The following is a 16,267-nucleotide window of genomic DNA, read 5'->3' as shown; positions in this document are numbered from 1 at the left end:
CATTCATGTGAAAGGAGGTGACATGGTTAATTCAGTTTTAGATACTGACACATAAAAGCATGAAATAATTTATACAATATCAAACAATAACCAATAATTTTTAGATTTAAAACCGAGACCAAGACATTTCTGATTATACTTTTATAGCTAGAAAATTACATTATATCAGAAACTTTTTCAGTAAAAAATAAGCGGTGTAGTCACTAATTGATTTGGTTATCATCCTAATACCCTGTGTCATCCTATTTTAGTAAACTTTCTTGAAATTTACTCAGGCCAATATGCTTGAAAATAAAGAATAACAGCGATTTACCTGTGTCCCAGGATCTAGGTCTCTGGGTGGGATCTCAAGCCAATATAGGAAGTCTGTCAGGCCTAAATGTTATTTCCAGCTCTTCACACGGTCGACATTACAAGAATAGTCACTGCAACAGATAATATAATTTCATATATAAAAACATCCAGAAGCTGTGATTTGTCCTGAGATGCAGAGCAGCTCACTCATCCCTAGTTAACCACTCCTGTGAGAAGCGGCCGGTATCCACAGGGCTCTGCAATGAAGATACTGCATGTGAATGTTAACCTCATGTATCCTTGGGAGCCAGTGGACCAGATTGTCTAAACTGTCTTGATGGTCAAGTTGGTAGTAAAACCATTTGTGGTGGTGTGTGATGGGGGTACGTGAAGGTGATAAATAAACTGGGAGTGCATTTGGGGGGCTTTTTCTAGGGAGCATAAATCCAAGTGGTTCTGTTCAAATTCTCCAAATGGGTCAGGAGTATTCCTATTCCATGCAGGTATGGAGAACTGCAAATGAGCCTAACAAGCCTGTTGGTGGAAGTTTCTGGGTGGCTGTGCAACCACACACATACGCATATTATATATGCTCATATACCTGTACATACGTATAAATATATATATTTACATATGAATATATTTAAATATGTGTAGTTGTTCTATATGTAAATGGTGATCATCGGATACACCATCTTCTCTATTTACTTGAAATACATTAATAGACAACTTATTTCATGTTTTCCTGTGATCTTTTCATTTTTTTCTGTTCCTCTGGTACCTCTCTCGACTATTTTTTCCCTCCACCTTTCACACTAGAAGATGTCCTCACATGCCCCAGAGTCCTCCCCTGCCCATTCATATTTGTGTGCTTGGTAGGAATCAGCTGAAAATGAATGCTGTGTGCCTGGGGGATGGCTTGGATCTCTCAGAGCTCCTTCCTGAATTAAATGCGGGGGAAATGAATATGGATCTGGAAGTCTTTGCCTTGGACAGCTTCCATAAACTCACGCGTGTCCTGCAGTCTCCTGTCCAGCAACACTGAACGAGGCTGCCAGGATCCTGGAAGCTGAACAAGGAAAGGAGAAGCGGGGGTTCAGCTTACAATTTACAAATAAGGCTCTTGTTTTCAGCAGGACACTCTATCCCCCTACCTCACCTTTGCTCTCAGCATGATTTTTATCAGATTTAACCATTTGTTGTAATTCTAAAACTGTGACCCATTTTAATCCTGAATGTCCCAGTTTAAACCTTCAAATGGCTGTACCATGTTTAACCAAAGATATTTAATGTCTCCAGTTTTGAAGAAAAAAATTTTAAAGATGCTATAAACATATGGTTACACATATGTTTGTTAAAACATATGGTTTTAGAGGATCTATTTTTCCCCTGGGTAAAAACCTAGGGGCAGAATTGCTAGTTTACAGAAAAGGAGTGTGGTTAAATTAATTTTTTCCAAAACGTTTATACCATTATGGCATCTCATCATCAATCTAAGAGCTCAAGTTTTCCATGTCATTCCCAATACTTGATATTTTTTGTCAGCTGTTATAATGGGCCTAGCTGTTATTGTTACTTAGCTTAACATAAAAGTCAATATGTTACTGGGGTTCTACTTTTGTTTTTCTAAAGAAAACTGTTGGCCACTGGGTCACCTACCAGGGCCAGGTAAGTCTCGATGACAGAGAAGTGCACCACATGCATGGATGGAGCAGAGACGAGTTATTTCCTGGCTCTACAAGGTGAGTCCAAAGCACCGATACCACTTGGCTGAATTTCTGTCTTAATTTCACTTTTTAACGCTAATTTACTGTTTCTGTGTTTTTGCTACATTTACAGCTGTAAGTTGGTGCTCATTAATGGCAACAGTGGTTTGAAGTTTGTTTTCTCTTTGTTCTTAAAACTATTTTTATGTAGATATAATTCACATTATATAAAATTCAATATGTTAACCATTTAAAAATGTACAATTGGGGCATCAACACAATGGTGGAACTGGGTTTTCCTGATCCTCTCCCCTTCCATGGATGTATTAAATAAACAGCCACACAAGAGTCAATTCCCTGTGAGAGAAATCTAAAAACGGTGCATTCTCCTACACACTGGACGGCTGGGCAAATATCTGAACGTTAGGAAAAGCTGAGATACACCTGTGCCATAAACCCAGGGCCCAGCACTGAGCCTTACACTCAGGATGCAACCCCAACTCTCACCTTCTCTCTAAGGAGCACAGGGTCAGAACAAATCATCTATGGTGCCAGCACTCAGAGTTGCCTTCTGAGGGACTGGCCCCTAAATCACTTAGCCCAGGGAGCTCGGGGGGCTCAGCATTCATGAGTACCCCAGGGAACCACAGATACAAAAGCAGGGGTTTTAAATAGGTGTGTAAGCACTTCCAAGGGCCATTTCTCCTAGCTCAGCACCAAGCAAGTGGGCAAAACACTCAGCACCAAGCAAGGAGGCATATGAAGATGTAAATACTACAGAGCTATATTTTATTTTTTACATCTTCATATGTAAAAATAAAATAAAAAACAAAACAAGCGGGGGAGGGAGTAAAACAGCAGATCTTTTAGAACTTATATGACCCTAAATGACCATCAGTTTAAAACAATTAGATATCGTTACAGAGCAACATATATGAACCACACAGTAACCAAAAATGTTTAAAAAACTATATTAAGATATGGAAAAACAAGCAAGAGAAACACAAGTATAACAATAAAGAAAATCAATTAACCGTAAGGCAAGAATCTGAAAGAAGAAAAGGACAGAGAAGAACTACAAAAGCAGTCGGCAAAGTAGCAGGATACAACATTAACGTATACAAATCAGCTGCATTTCTTTACACTAACAGTGAATTAGCAGGAAAAGAAAGTAAAGAAACAATCACTTTTAAAATCATGTCCAAAACAATAAAATACTGACCAAGGAGTAAATCTGACCAAGGAGGTGAAAAACTTACACATGGAGAACTATAAAACATTGATTAAGGAAAATAAAGATGACTTAAGGAAATGGAAAGATATCCCATGCTCTTGGACTAGAAGAATCAGTATTGTTAAAATGGCCATACTGCCCAAAGCAATCTACAGATTTAATGCAATCCCTGTCAAGTTATCCATGACATTTTTCACAGAACTAGAACAAATAATCCTAAAATTTATATGGAATCATAAAGGACCTAGAATTGCCAAAGCAATACTGGAGAAAAAGAACGAAGCTGAAGGAATAACCCTCCCAGACTTCAGACAATACTACAGAGCTATATAGTAATCAAAACTGTGTGGCACTGGCATAAAAACAGACATAAGGACCAATGGAACACAACAGAGCCCAGAAATAAACACACAGATCTACAGTAAATTAATCTCCGACAAAGAAGGCAAGACTATAAAATGGAGAAAAGACAGTCTCTTCAGCAAGTCGTGTTGGAAAAACTGGACAACAGCATGTAAATCAATGAAGTTAGAACACTCCCTCACACTACACACAAAAATAAACTCAAAATGGCTTAAAGAATTAAATGTAAGACAAGACACAGTAAACCTCCTAAAAGAAAACATAGGCAAAACATTCTCTGACGTGAATCTTAGCAATGTTCTCCTAGGGCAGTCTACGAAGGCAATAGAAATAAAAGCAAAAATTAACAAATAGAACCTATAATTAGACTTAATAGCTTTTGCACAGCAAAGGAAACCATAAGTAAAGAAAAACGACAACCTGCAGAATGGAGAAAATACTTGCAAATGATGTGACAATAAAGGTTTAATCCCCAGAATATATAAACAGCTTATATAACTTAATAAGAACAACAACAAAACCAATCCAAAAATGGGCAGAAGACCTAAGCAAGCAATTCTCCAATGAGGACATACAAATGGCCAATAGGTATATGAAAAAATGCTCAATATCACTAATTATCAGAGAAATTCAAATCAAAACTACAGTGAGGTATAACCTCACACCAGTCAGAATGGGCATTATTCAAAAGCCCATGAACAATAAATGCTGGAGAGGGTATGAAGAAAAGGGAACCCTCACACACTGCTGGTAGGAATGTAGTTTGGTGCAGCCATTATGGAAAACAGTATGGAGAGTCCTCAAAAAATTAAAAACAGACTTACCATATGATCCAGCAATCCCACTCTTGGGCATATATTTGAAGGGAATTCTAATTAGAAAAGATACATGTATCCCACTGTTCATAGCAGCACTATATACAATAGCCAAGACATGGAAGCAATCTAAATGTCCATCAACAGACAACTGGATAAAGAAGTTGTAGTATATTTATACAATGGAATACTACTCCGCCATAAAAAAGAACAAAATAATGCCATTTGCAACAACATATACGGACATGGAGATCATCATTCTAAGTGAAGTAAACTAGAAAAAGAAAAATACCATGATATCTCTCATATGTGGAATCTTAAACAAAAAGAAGAGGACACTAATAAATTCACCTACAAATCAGAAACAGACTCGCAGACCTAGTATACAGTCTTACCGTTACTGGGAGAAAGGGAGTGGGAAGGGATAAATTTAGGAGTTTTACATTTGCAAATGTTAACAACTATATATAAAAATAGATTAAAAAAACAATTATTTGTATAGCACAGGGAACTATATTCGGTATCTTCTAATAACCATCAATGAAAAATAATATGTAAATGAACATATGTATGTCTATCCATGGCTGGGACGTTGTGCTGTACACCAGAAACTGACACATTGTAACTGATTATACTTCAATAAACATTTTTTTAAAAAGAACTCAGACACAAAACAGAAAAAAAAAATACCTGGGAAAACACTTCAGTGGGGGAAAAAAAGAAATACAACAACAAACTTAAAACAAATAAATGGCATAAGTACATACCTATAATAATTATTTTTAAATTTGTTTAAATTTATTCTTATTAAAGTCTAGTTAATTTATAATGTGTTAGTTTCAGGTATACAGCAAAGTGATTCAGATGTGTTTACGTATATATAGGTATATATACATTTGCTTTTTCACATTCTTTTCTGTTATAGGTTATTACAGAATATTGAATATAGTTCCCTGTGCCATATACTAGAACCTTGTTTTTTATTGATTTAATATATAGTAGTGTGTATATGTTAATCCCAAACTCCTAATTTATCCTTCCCCCACCCTTGCTTTCCCCTTTGGTAACTGTAAGTTTGTTTTCTATGTCTATGAGTCTATTTATATTTTGTTAGTAAGTTCATTAGCATTTTTCAAGATTCTACATTTAAGTGATATCATATGACATTTACCTTTCTCTGACTTAGTTCACTTAGTATGATAATCTATAAGTCCATCCATGTTGCTGCAAATGGCATTATTTCATTCTTCTTTATGGCTGAGTAGTATTCCATGGTATAAATAGACCACATCTTCTTTATCCATTCATTTGTCAATGAACATTTCATTTACTTCCATGTCTTGGCTATTGTAAATAGTGCTGCAATGACCATGGGGTGCACGTTATTTTTTCAAATAAGAGTTTTCTCTGGATACATGCCCAGGAGTGGGATTGCAGGCTCATATGATAACTCTAGCTTTATTTTTTTTAATTCTCCATACTGTTCTTCATAGTGGCTGCACGAATTTACATTGAACCAACAGTGAAGGAGGGTTCCATTTTCCTCATACCCTCTCTAGCATTTATTTATAGATTTTTGAATGATGGCCATTCTGACCGGTGTGAGGTGATACCTCATTGTAGTTTCAACTGGCATTTCTGTAAAAATTAGCATCACTGAGTATCTCTTCATGTACCTGTTAGCCATCTAAATGCCTTCTTTGGAGGAAGGTCTATTTAGGTCTTCTGCCCATTTTTTTGATTGGGTTGTTTGGGGTTTTTTGGTATTAAGCTGCATGAGCTGGTTGTATATTTTTCAAGATTAAGCTCTTATCAGTTGCATCATTTGCAAATATTTTTCTCCCAACCTGTGTTGTCTTTCTATTTTTTTTTTCCTTCTGTAGATGTTTATTCTACTTCAAGGAACAAAGTTCTGAAGTCCATGTTTTAATGTACAGTGATATAATACTCTGCAATATAAAATACAATTTACAGAAATTTGTCAGGTAAACCTAAAGAAACACACATGATTTTTACATTTGTCATATTTAAATTAGAAAAGTTTGTTTTATATGTTAAAAAAACCTTCACATCACGTCACATGTTGGGACCTGACACCACTTTAATGCAATTTAACCTACTGACTCTGGTCTATAACCAATCATCCCAAATGGGTAAGTTCTCTCTGTTCTTATACCGTAAAACATTTGTGTCAGAAAGTGAAAATCTGTAGTGATATACAATGGAATAGACTCTGAGGAACAAATGAAATTCTCTAATTTTACATTTGCAAAAGTAAGTTTATAAAAATATAAAAATAAATTACCAAAGTGTCTTTGTACAGTCAAATAAATTAGGTTTTCTCTACTTCACACTTAAGTACTCGGAAAATACAGTGCACTGTATTTCACAGTGAAAAGCTTTCTAGTTTGTAGTTCTTGAGCCAATATCACTATTTTCCATTTCGTCCTTTATACAAGTATTGTTTGATTTTGATGGCAAGTTTATAACCTGATAACAGTTTGGAGCTAGTGCACTTTACCTGGGATACAGAAAGAAATGCTCAGATGGTAAAGTTCAACAAACAATACTTTCCTGATTATTCAGATCAAAGAAACCCACCTCCCCCTTTAAAGTACACTTAATTGGTTTATTTTCTCTTTAGGGTGGTAAAATTTAAACCTTTTTAAAATAAACTGTTTTTAAAATTTAACAACTTCTACTCAGATGTTGCTTTTAATCATGTTTTTGAAAAAATGTGTAAGATGATATACAAGATCTTGTGTTAGCTCACAGGGAAAAAGAATATGAAAATGAATATATGTATGTTCATGTATGACTGAAAAATTGTGCTCCACACCAGAAATTGACACAGCATTGTAAACCAACTATAACTCAATTAAAAAAAACTGAGCTTTTGCTCGGAAACGTGTTTTGTTCCCTGGCTGAATTTGTAATTCAAATTTCTTTATGACAAGAGAAAGACTTACCTGTAAGTTCTGCGTTTCTCAACCTCCCAGATATGAGCTAACACCCAACATGGCTCTCTCACAGGCAGGCGCACACACGCAGCGACGCCCGCCGCCAGGAGACTGACAAAGCCTCCGGAAACAGAAACACGGGCAAGACGTCAGGAAAGGTATGGCTCTGGGAGTTCCCTTAAAGCTCAAGTCCTAAAAGCTCAACTTCCCTTAAAATTTACAAGTCAAGAGTAGGAAAATGAATATATGTATATTCATGTATGGCTGAGGAATTCTGCTGTACACCAGAAATTGACACTCATTGTAAACTGACTATAACGCAATTCAAAAAAAATGTAAACAATTTACGAGTCAAGTTACTAGAAAAGATAACTTTAGAATCTGAGAAAGCAATATGCTTTTGTAGATAACTCATTTCAGTAATTTTTAATGGAAATGTTGAGTTCTTGGTGTGTTTTTTTTAAAGCATCAGAATTGGAAAGGTGTGAAATTTTGTGAGAAGCCATTATACACAAAATGAGTCATTTCTGGAGTCCAGAACATTCTATTCAGCCTGAGTTCAGAGCTCTTTCAAAGACCCCCTGTTGAACCCGCTTGTGAGCCCGGATCTCGAGCCCACGGCCCTAGGTCTGGGCGTCCAGGCCTCAGCCTTGAGGTCCCGGGGGACGCTGCTGGCTCCAGCTGTGGTCCCTTCGCCGCCGCGCTCCCTCTCACAGGCCTGGTCGCGGTCGCGGTCCATGCTGCGGGACCTCTCCCGGTCGCGCCTGCGGTCGTGGTCTCGGTTGTAGCTCCGCTCGCGACCCGAGTCCCACTCGCGGCCGGCATCCTTGTCCCGGTGTCGGTCCCAATCGCGGCCGCGGTCTCGGTTGTAGCTCCGCTCGCGACCCAAGTCCCACTCGCGGCCGGCATCCTTGTCCCGGTGTCGGTCCCAATCGCGGCCGCGGTCTCGGTTCTAGCTCCGCTCGCGACCCGAGTCCCACTCGCGGCCGGCATCCTTGTCGCGGTGTCGGTCCCACTCGCGGCCGCGGTCCCAGTCCCGCTCCTGCTCCAGGTTCTGCCCGCTCCCGCCCCCAGCATTCCCGAGCTCGCGCTCCTGCCTGCGGTCCCCGAGGGCTGGGCCCCGACGACTGTCTGGCGGCGGTGCCTCAGGCTCCTCCAAGGGCTTCTCCTTGGGCCCGGCCTCGAGCCGCTCCCTTGGCCGCCCTTCGAATGCCTGGTTCCGGTACTCGTGGGCCTTGCCCTCGCGAAAGTCGCGGGAGCCCACTGCCCCTCGGCCTCCAGAGAGCAGGGCGGGGGGCGGCCCGGCCTCGTCCCACCTGTTCTTCCTGCGCTGGCGGGGGTGGGGCGGAGGGGGCGGGGGTGCTTGGCTGGGTGGCTCCGGCAGCCAGCAGGCTCCGGCTTCACGCGGGGCGGGGACGGGGGGGGGGTTGGCCCTGGATGTGGAAATGCCGGGGCGCCGGCTCACTCTTCTCAGGAAAAGGGGTGGACCCCGAAACTGCAGGGGGTGCCGGTGCCCTCTGTTTTGCAAATCTGAGCAGTGAATTGACTCTGCTTTTCAAACTGAGGAGGCTGCATTCCCCTGGGTACCGGCATGAAATTTGGTGCTTGGCCTCTAGACCCTTCAAACCAGTTGGGGTGGGGACCCTGGGCAGTTTCAAACTGGCTCGAATGTGGCCCTCTTGGGCCCACAAAGTGGAGGGGGATGGTCCTCCCTGGCCTCCAAACTGAGAGGGAGGAGGGCCTCCCCCGGGGTCTTTTAAACTGAGACAGCAGAGGCCTTCTTTGGAGTCCAAACTGGAAAGAGGCCATAGCCCTGTTTCCCACCACCTGGGCTTGTTTCAGGCCTTCAAACTGAGCAGGAGGGCTTGCGGCCTCGGCCTCGCTATACGGGGGTCTTGGAATTCCCTTTCCTCGCTCTGGGTGGGTGTTTGTGTTCTTCCAGTGTTGGTGGTGCTGCTCCTCTGGGCACGCAAGATGAGAGAGGGAGGGGCCCCTGGTGTCAGCTTAGGGAGGCGGCCCGTGTGACCCAGAGAACAAGGAAGGGATGGGCCCCTTTTGTGGCCTGAAGGTGGCCAGCGGGGCCCTCCTCTTGGCCCGTCCTTACTGGAAATTATATTCTCTTCCCGGAAACGGAGGGGCTGGCCCTCGTGGTCCTGGGAAGCCGGAGCCGCACAGGCCTGCCATCCTGAAAGGGCGCGTGGTGCGGGTCCCGTTGGCCCTGGAACTGGGCCGGAGGCGGCCCTCCTGTCTGGGCGGGTGGGGGGAACGCGCCGGCCTGCTCGCCAGGCCTGGGTTGTGGCTCTCTGTCTCCCTCAGTGTCAGCTGCTGGGAGGTCACTTTTTGCAGCAAGCAGCGTTTCTTGGATCCTTGTACTGAGAGGAGCCAAGGGGCCTTTCCTGATCCCTTCCCGGCGGGGGTGGGTGGGGCGGGGGAGGCTGGAGGGAGGCGCTCCGGGGAGTGCGCGGCAGCACCTCGCAGGCCGGCGGCGGGCGTCACGCTCTGGGCGGGCTGCTGGCCCGGGCTGTCTGAGCGCTCGCGTGTGGGCGGCTGGGCCTCCCCGCCAGGAGCCCACCGGGGACGGGCTGACTCTGGCTCCTCCTGGGCCAGCCCGGCCCCTCTGGGCCCTTCTCCGGCTGGCGGGGTGGCGGGGGGCTCTGGGGCGGCTTCGCTCTTGCTCTCGCTGCTCTCCGGGGCCAACCGTCAGGCCTGCCGAGGGCCCTGACTGCTGCGCCCGGGCGTTGTCGGGCCGGCCCCTGGCTGGTGGAGGGGGCGCGGCCGGCCGGCCCACAGGCTGCTGCTCCTGGGGAAACAGCTGGGCCCAGGGCAGCGACGCCTTTGGGGGTGACGACATGAGGGCCTCCGACAGGGAGAAGTGGCCCTCTGCTAACTGAGAGCTGCCCCCTGCTCCTGCACTTGTCTCTTCTGCCCCTCGACCTGCTTGTTGAGTTCCCCTGTCATCTTCTGCTTCTCAGCCATGGAGAGGGCAGAAATGCTGGTGGGGAAGCTGGTGGGCTTCCCCGTGCCCGAGCCGTGCTTGTCCTCACACATTCTGTTGGGCACACCGTGGATGGTCACTTCAGCTTCTGCTAAAATCGTCTGGTCCTCTGGGTCATAGGCCACCTCCTCCCGCTCTGCCAACTCAGAGGCCTTTTCCGCGTCCTGCCTTTGCCCCCAGTCACCCAGCTGAGTGTGGAAGGCTCTCACGGGACCGTACCCTCCCTCGGGGTCATATGGTCTGTCATCTTCCTCTTCCTCTAGACCTTGTCTTTTGAGAACTGACCAAACTGCTGGACGATGGGTGGCAGCTCACTGTCGGCCTTGGCCCTGGAGTCTTGGTGGGAGGCCGGGGCGGACTCTGCATCCTACTTGCTGGGGGGGGTGGCCTGACAGCTTCTTCCCAGAGAGTCTGCAGGATATGTTCCAAGGGTGACGCTGTTTTTGAAGTAGAGGACGCGACAGAGGAAGTGACTGAGGTGACTCTTGCTGAGGCAGGTGATGCTGTCACGGAGTTTGTGGCTCCTGGCTTGAAGGACAACAGTGGTTTTAACACCGAAGACCTAATACTTCTGGAAGAGCAAGGAGACCCCGAGGGTGTGCTGACAGCCGTGTCCCCAGAGCACAGCTGATACTTGAGGAGTTTCTTTTCAGGCAACAGGGCCTTGGGCACCTTGGGATAGATGGGAGTGTCTGTTTCTTCTTCAGTCTGAGGTCTCCTGTCCGATTCTCCAGTATCTGAAGGACATTTGATTTTGTTGACAGATTACTAACCCAAGGATTTTGATTGGACATGGTGACTCAAGACCTGGTCCCTCAAAGGGCAAGAGTTTGGATGGAATGGAGTCAAAGGGTGCTTAGCAGGATTGGGTAGAGGTCCTTGACATGCCTGCTATTGTTAGCGACCACGCCAGCCGAAGTGGCCACGGCTGCTAAGACAGGAGGAGAGGGACAGAGGCCACCTCCTCCTCCGTCGCGGGGTGAAACCAGATCAGGCCCAGCTCCTTAGACACAGAAGATCTGAGTTTGCCGACATAATTCCAAATGGCCCTTGGGGCGATTTTCATTTTGTTCATGGTTTCCTTTACTGTGCAAAAGCCTTTCAGTTTATTAGGTTCCATGTATTTATTTTTATTTTCATTACTCTAGGAGATGGACCCAAAAGGAGGGAGACTGAAAGACCTAGTAGTAAAACTAGAAAGGTTAAAAGACCTAGTATGGAGGTTAAAAGACAAAAGTAGTAAAATCATCTCTATCCACAATAAGCAGTTAAGGAATACACAAAACAATTAGCTGTAAAATATATTTAAAATAGTAATTGTGAGGAGAGGAGAGTACAAATGCAAGGTATTTAAAATTATTTAAATTATAAGATGGACCTAACTGCCATGTGTAGGGCATTCCATCCAAAAGCAGCAGATTACACATTCTTTTCAAATGCGCGTGGCACATTCTCCAAAATAGATCACATGCTTGACCCCCAAATCAAGCCTTGGTGAATTTTAGAAAACTGAAATCAAATCAAGCATCTACTCTGACCACAATGCTATGAGGCTAGAAATCAATTGCAAGGGGAAAAAAATGTGAAAAGCACAAACACGTGGGGTTTAATAATACACTACTAAACAACCAATGGATTACTGAATAAATCAAAGAGGAAATTTTAAAAAATACTTGAGACAAATGAGAGCAAAAACACAAGGATCCAAAAACCTATGGAATGCAGCAAATCAGTCCTAAGTGGGAAGTTTATGGCAATGCAAGCTTACCTCAGGAATCAATAATCACTTTAAATGTCAATTAACTAAATGCTACAATCAAAAGATATAGGGTGGCTGACTGGATAAGAAAATGAGATCTATCTATATGCTTCTTATAAGAGACTCACTTCTTCATAGTCAAGGGGCGGCAGGGAGCCCCATCCATGAGCTTCCCCTGTGGGACCATCAGCGCTTTGCGCAAGCTCCCATTTCTGAGGCCCAGGTGTCTGTGCTGGAGCCTTGGGGGTCCCGAGCACGCCCCGGGCCCGGCTGTCGCACCGACTCACTGAGGGCCGGAGGTTGGGTGCCGGGCGGCAGGGCCAGAGCAAGGCAGCAGCAGCCCCGGGTACCCTGCGTACTGGCTTGTTTTCCGGGCACCGCCGACAGTTGTTGGATGCGATTTTAAAAGCTATTGTTTCTTTCCCTTCCTTTCCTTTCCTGATACTTCATCATTAGTGTAGAGACATGTAACTGATTTCTGCATGTTAATCACGTACCCCGACGGATGCCCACTCCATTCCCGGGACCGGCAGGGGGTGGGGCTCAAACTAACTGAGCCTGAGGAGGTCGCCAGGCTCTGGGGCGTCCAGAAGAACCGGCCCGCCGCGAATTACGGCAAACTGGGCCGCTCGCTCTGACACTGCTACGAGGAAGGCGTCCTGCAGAAGGGGGCTGGCCAGCGTCATGTGTACAGCTCTGTGCACGAGCCTGGAGGCCCTCTTCTCTCTGGCCTTCCCGGACAATCAGCGTCCAGCTCTCAAGGCAGAGCTTGACTGGTTGGTCAGTGAGGGGGACACAGTCCCTTTGTCCCACTTGGACTGGAGCCCCGCCTACCTCCCAGAGCTGGCTGGCCCTGCCCCGCCCTCGGGGTGGCTACTCTTACTAGCACCTGGCAGTTGCTCCCCTGCCACTGGTGAGTGCTGCCCTGTGTACACAGAGGTGAATTTGGTGTTGGGGAAACGCCCACTCTGAAACCCACAGATGTCTTTGGAGCAGGTCCCCTCTAGCCCATTGGTCACGCCGGCCCAGACTCTGAGCTTCTCCCCAGGGTGGAGGGGATGGCAAAGTGGAGACACTGTGAATACAGAGGTGGAGTCTTGGAAACTCCTCCGGGGTCCACCTCTGGCCTCTCCCTAAGTCCTGCTTAGAGGCTGAAGCCCCACTCCCCCTCCCTGTCACAGAGAACAAGGGTTTGCTCTGTTCTGGGGGTCAGAGAAGGAGCCTCCCCACTTCATCCAGCATCATTCATGATTCAAAGTTATTACTCAGAATCAGTAAGAACAGACCCGTGGGCTGGTACTTTGCCAGACACAGACAGTGGGCAGGGCCCTTCAATCCTGACTGGTGCGCTGCTTATTTTAAGGGTAAAGCTGTTCAATATAAAACAGCCCGAGACGTCAGGTTCTTCTTTGGCAAAATGAAGTCCTGAACTACATCGTCCAGAAGGTTTTTTTTTTAATCTTAGCTTTTTTTTTTTCTGGTTTAAGAACCAAATCATATTTCCTATGATGTGTACAGTCATGTAGAAAAAAATAAACAAACAACAAAAAACAGCTTCAATGCAGAACAGATAACTAGAACGCACCTACTACCACATTTTCCAGAAAATTTTATTGTTTTCCAAGGTTTGTGGGGCACTGTTAACAGCAAATACCATCATTTTCTACAGGAGGTGTCCACGGAAACCAAGCAGTAAATACCAGTGTGTCATGAAGCCAGGGAAAACACACAGTCATGGGAGGGGAGCAAATGGACCAATGGAGCCCCCTCACACGCCTCTGACCAGGCTGCCCCAGGCTGGGAGAAGCTGCAAGCCCCCCAGGGGAGGCGAAGCCCCCTCCCCTCCGCCTAACTGTGCTCCTTTCACAAAGCTCTCCCAAGTGCCGACGGGTAAACGTGGAGACAGACCCATAGCTCTGCAGACAGCAGTGTGGGCCATCAGGACCAAACCCTTTCTCTCTCTCACATGCCGTGTAGCCAAGTCATTCCTTGGACAACAAAAGCACATTCTGGAACTCATTTGCCATGCATGTCACCTGCCTCTTTATTTACTTGATGGAGGTACCGGGGGTTGAACCCAGGGATCATGCCCAGGACCTTGAGCCCGCTGAGCACACGCTTTACCGCTGAGCTCCCCACCCTGACTCTTCTGCTAAGAAATATATTCTCATCCCGCATCAGATACACCAGTCAGAGGGGCTCCAGGAAGTGACAGTAGGATGGAATCAGGCATAAAGAAGATGCTTAATTAATGGAAGTTTTTATCATCTAATGAAAATTCTATCCTTCTTTTTATTTAACGAAAATTCTATCCATTTTCTAGACTTTCTAGTTTTTCACTCACCTTTGTTGTTGAACTCATAGAAATGGAATTTTACTGTGATCTTGTTTGCTTTTTCTGTCTTTTCCTCAGTGATCGCTATATAGAAACATGCATATATGTGTGTGCATATGCCCCCACACACATGTGAATACACATATATACCTGTGTGTATTTAGGGTATAAATATTTACGGTATAGGTAGGATAGTTAAAATTCTGCTTATACCACTTTCCTTTTTCTGAAGTGAAATAAAAGTACACGTGTATTTACTTTAAGGATGTTTGGTATCAATCTACATAATTAATCTCTTGGAATACCATAAAAACACTTTAAAATGTAAACTCCAGAAACTCAATTACGTAAAGATGGGATAAACTTTTTTTAAGTTTACTTAGCAATTTTGAAACCATCGATCTTTGAATTTTTCCAGTGTCACCACTTTTATTTCCAGTGACTAAAGATTTATGGGATCTGTGGGATGATCCCTTCTTCACAACCTGATTACAGAATGAGGCCAAAGGCAAAAAAAAAAAAAAGTAATAATAATAATAAAAAAAAAACCAGAGAAGACTGTCATTTCTCAGGAAACTAAACAGAAATCTTCAGATTCAAGGAAACATTTCAGATTGCTGGGTGGTTGGGTCAGTCTGGTAAGTCCTGCAAAGTTGATGACTTCATATTTTGCAGCATGAAAAGGGAAAGAAATCCTGGGCTCCTCACCCATGTGGCTGCACCCACCGCCCTGGGCACCACTCCTGAGGCCGGGCGGCTGAGGTCCCCCGTTTGTTGTCTTCTCCTCATCTCACTTTTAAAATGTTCCCCTTGCTCTGTATTTCTTTCCTCATCCTGGTAAAATGACCCCCTCCAGGGGCTCCAATGACCAGGACTCCTACCCAAGCCCTTAGGAGGTTCCTGGGCTCCCAGAAGACTCTGCCCTTCTCAGCAGTTTCAAATGTATCATTCACTGTGGTTCTGCATTTCTTTTTAAAAATTGTTTTAGTTTTAACTTTATTTTTTGTTAGTTTGCATGCTTTTTTAAAAGTTTTTTATAGATTTATTCTGTTTTTATTTTATTTATTTTTTGAAGGGGGAGGTCACTAGTTTATTTATTTACTTATTTATTTAATGGAGGTATTGGGGACTGAGCCCTGGACCTCGTGCATGCTAGGCACACAGTCTACCAGTGAGCTATACCCTCCCCACCCGTTTCCTCTTTTGCTCCAATGTTTTCTCTTAGATTTCTCACCCTGTGACAGAAGGGGCAGAATAGCTTTTTTCCCCCTTAATTTCTTTGGTTTTCTTTTTTTATTGAAATATAGTTGATTTACAGGGATATATTAATTTCCAGCATACAGCATAGTGATTCATTTATACATATACATGTATTCCTTTTCATATTCTTTTTCATTATGGGTTATTACAGATATTGAATGTAGTTCCCTGTGCTATACAGTATAAACTTGTTTACCTATTTTACTTACAGTAGTGTGTATCTGCAAATCCCAAACTCCCAATTTATCCCTCCACTCACCCCGACTTCCATGCATATATTCAGAGATTTTTATCTACCTACTTATTCCAGTAAGCCTCAGTTTCCTCTCTGAAAATGTCAAGAATCAATCATGCATTTCACTTCTTAATTGTATTCATCTTAAAGAAGAAAATCATATAAATTAGGTAAGGACCAGATCCTGTGCTAGTGTGAAAAACCTCCTATTCATATGACTTTGGAAATTTAATAGAACCAAATAGAATAGTTTCAGATAGTTCAGAAACTTATCTGAAAAGCTGTGGTAATCACCCCACATATAGGCAAAA

General features: G+C 44.2%; 1 pseudogene; it reads right to left on the bottom strand.

Annotated features, from left to right (window-relative positions):
- Positions 1-5,812: 5,812 nt before the first annotated feature.
- On the bottom strand, positions 5,813-11,442 carry LOC141573959 (death-inducer obliterator 1 pseudogene; annotated as a pseudogene).
- Positions 11,443-16,267: the final 4,825 nt, after the last annotated feature.

Source organism: Camelus bactrianus, chromosome 18 (genome assembly GCF_048773025.1).
Source record: "Camelus bactrianus isolate YW-2024 breed Bactrian camel chromosome 18, ASM4877302v1, whole genome shotgun sequence".
Classification (NCBI taxonomy): Eukaryota; Metazoa; Chordata; class Mammalia; order Artiodactyla; family Camelidae; genus Camelus; species Camelus bactrianus.
This window is presented reverse-complemented; position numbering and strand designations above follow the sequence as displayed.